Here is a 3,688-nt window from a genome sequence, read left to right as displayed (position 1 = left end):
ATGCTGTCAAGGAGAATAATGGGGTACCTGTCATACACTAGGTGGTAGGGAAGGTGTCCTTCATAAGATATTATGCTGAGACTTGAAGGAAGAGCAGGAGCTTTCCAGACCCAGTAATAGGCAGGAATCCCCCAGAGAGAGGAAAGAGGATGAAGAAAAACCTTGGGGATAGCCAGAGCTTGGCATGTGAGAAGTTGTTCAAAGGCTATTGTGGCTGGATCATAGTGTGGGAGCAGAGTGTGGCATAGAGAGATGGAAGAGTCTAAACCCCTTTCTCCTTATTCTTCCTCCTTTCCCCTTGCCCATTCAGCTTGACATGAAAAAGATACTTATCTGAACATGTCCTTTGATTTTTGGGGTTATTATATGGACAAAATGAGTGCAAAACATAACATGATAAAAATGAAAAAAATAGTGGAACAAAAGCTTTTGATGAAGAAACTGAAAAGTACAAATGGGCACTGAGTTCAAAAGTGGCTTCTCTGGTTTTCTGTGACATATGAATTAGCCTGCTTGCTAAGAAACAAAATGTGCTTGTGCTACACATTAATAGGGTGGGAAATTTGAACAGAATTTGTATGTCTGTGTAGTGTGTGTTTGTATGCATATCAGTGCATGTGTGTAGTTAATGCCAAAAGGTAAGATTTATGCCTAATTCATAACTAAATCTTTGCCTGTACATGAAAAAAATCTTATTTTATATCAGTACTCTGTAAGTTGTTATGTGAATAAAGTCCTCTTTCATGCCTTTTTGTCTGCAAGTGTTTTTTTCTTTGTAATTTTAAGAATTATAAGAATTTATATAAACATATACGTATACGTTTATTTATAGATGAGACAACTAGGTTATGTTTTAGTAGTTCCATTTTGACTAGCTCATTGTAGATGAGTAATAGGGTAGCAAAATGCAATCAAGTAGTTCTGAGAAGTAAAAACGTCATGTCATATATCATGAACTAGTTCATAACAGAATTCTTGTAGGTACCAGCAAGTAGGTACGTAAACTCAGAAATAAATATGCATTATTTCTAGATGTAACACTTTAGTTAAATGGTTTTGCACAACTTATGAAGACTTACTTTATCCATAATGCGTATTTTAAGCAGAATATTTTAGGAAATGACTTTACCCTACAGTCTTTGCTAGAAACTGAAATTAATTTACTGAAAGTTAATGAGAAAAGAAATAATTCTCTATTAATTCACTTTCTTAAAAAGTATTCAAAAAATACCAACACAAATCTTTTGTTAACAAATATAACATAAAAATATGATAGAAAGTAGTTATTTGGATGTCAGTTATTTGCTTTGTTTTCTGACAAAGAAGAGATTATCAAAAGGTTTACATAGTCAAAGGACATAGGATGAGTTTAAGGGTCCCTTGTGCTTATCATAATGGATCATTATCTCTTAATAGTAAGAGGTAATGCGGATCAGAACCAAGATGTTAGCACTAGGAATGGAGAAAATATTAAGGAATGAGGGCTCAGTGACTGATGAAATATGATAGATTAAGAAGAGGTGAAAGTTCATAATAATGTATGTGGTTCTGTTTCATGAGATTCCTTATAAAATAGAAGTTCGAGTTTATTTAGAAGACAGTGAATTATGTGGTGAACTTGGGGAGCTTCACCTGTCTGTTGAACATTTAGAAGGATGCCTTCAGCCAGGAGCTAAATGTATAGGACAAGTAATTGGAGAAAATATCTGGGTTTCATTAAGAGATTTGGAAATCACTGGGATATACATGGACGTGTCACTAGAGATGCAATTTGGTGTAATGGGAAAAGAAATAGGCAAAAAATTAGAGTATAGACTTGATCCTGTCATTTAATAACTAGGTCATTTAGGCATGTCACCTAGCCCAGTTCGTTTTAAATGAGTCAGAGTAATTTTATTTTCTTACTTAAAAAGTTGTTTTATATGAGAGAGAGAGAGGTTTCCTTCCTTCCTTTTTTCCTTTCCTTCTTCCTTTCCACTTATCACATATCCATCTCTCCAGTATTCATCATGAGCAAGGGATCTTTGGGACTAAGACCAGGGGACTGAGACTTCCCTGAAGATGGCCTTGGAAATGTACATGGGCTGGGTGCCTAGGTTTATCTTAAGAGCCCAGGATTTCCTCTTAAATAACTTAGGGCTGAGGAAAATAAATTTTGGAGAATGTCAAGGGTGCAACTGACAACCTTTGTTTTAAATATAGAGATATATGAGAGCATATACCCAATCAATATAGAACTAATTATGTTACTCCCTTCCTGTGAAATTTTAGAAGCTTCCTTTCAAAGTATTAAAACTTCTCCAACAGTTGTTTAATGATTTCTCTTGGGTCTGTGTTCCCATACTTATCTATACTTTTCCTAAACAGAAATCATTACTATTAAGAAGTCATGCCCTGTTTTTTATCTTTTTTTCCTTTTCTCCTATAATATCTCCTATTAAAACAGTGCCTAGTTTTTAGAGACCATCTCAAATACTGTCTTTTCCATGCGCATTTAATGATCCTCCCAACCACTCTATTCCTATGAATATCACTTTATATCTCTCTTATGAAACATTATAGTCAATCTTACTTGCATATTCATCTTAGTCTCTTTCTAGCTTTTGCGTTCCTTAAGAGTGTGGATTCCTTCCTTTAGCTATTCATAGCTCCTGACCTGGTGGATTGTACATGATACGTCGGGGATATTTGCTTACTTGATTAGCCAAAACAAATCCCACAAAAATGACAAATTATCACATCTAATCAGAAAAAAGCACATCCTACATCTGCGGATTTATATCCTAATCAAATCTGTTTTACCAGAAAACAAACAAACAACATTTTTTTTAATTTCATAAAAAAAAAGAAAAACCTTCAAAATAATTGGAAGCATGTGTGGTATAACACCCTTGGCTCTACAGAATACTAAAGAAGTGCAGGTATCTTGTGACAGCTACTAAAAATTTTATTTTCTGCCCAAAGCTCTCTGAGAAGTTTGCAATTAAAAATAGTAAGAATCTTGGTAGCCCAGGAGGATTTCACTTGCAACAATTTTTTTTCTAAATTGGGGTCTGAATCACACTTGCCTGCAGTCCTAGATATTTTGTTCAATATATAGTGATGTGTTCAAGTGATTTGAAAAACAAAGACTGTATTTGGGCTTAGGGTATGGGTGTCCCTTTGGTATTTTTTTTAAAGGCTTTTCATTGCTTGTTCTTAGGCCTTGATGGGCATGATCTGGCAAGACACTGGTTGCTGCTGACAAAGGTAGAATTTTCAGTTTGGATTGATAATATTCAAGCTTTGTGCAGTGGCAGTATTGTAGCCAATGAGGTTTATCCGAGGCGCGATTATTGCTAATTGATTGATAATATTCTATTCTAGGATGGTCACGTAAGCCAGCAGAATTAGTTACGACCTGCCCAATCAGTGGATTCACTTGAGTAGGCACTTAGAGCCAACATTTTCCTGCCATGTACCCTGTCATCTTTTTCTTGGCATTTTCTGAGTCGATGAGTCAGTCTGTAATATTTACTGAGTGGCTTCTGGGTACAGAATATGAGGCGCTGTATCAGGAGCTATAAAAACTGTTCAGAGCATGAGGGACTGTACATACATCATGTATCATGGGTTACATATGGAAGAAAAACCATCAACCTCTGTGGTTAGAATTGTCAGTCGAGGTACTTGCCAGTTCAAAAATCTT

At 35.5% G+C, this 3,688-nt stretch overlaps 1 non-coding gene across 1 annotated transcript; it reads left to right on the top strand.

Moving 5' to 3' along the window:
* The first annotated feature begins 3,281 nt into the window (after positions 1-3,281).
* LOC115938925 (U4 spliceosomal RNA) lies at positions 3,282-3,428 on the top strand. The gene has a single exon (XR_004073914.2). It is a non-coding gene; the product is annotated as a U4 spliceosomal RNA (small nuclear RNA).
* The last annotated feature ends 260 nt before the right edge of the window (positions 3,429-3,688 follow it).

Source organism: Leptonychotes weddellii, chromosome 7 (genome assembly GCF_054177405.1).
Source record: "Leptonychotes weddellii isolate Sample4059 chromosome 7, ASM5417740v2, whole genome shotgun sequence".
NCBI classification, from domain to species: Eukaryota; Metazoa; Chordata; class Mammalia; order Carnivora; family Phocidae; genus Leptonychotes; species Leptonychotes weddellii.
The sequence above is the reverse complement of the archived record's forward strand: the minus strand, read 5'-3'. Positions and strand labels throughout refer to the sequence as shown.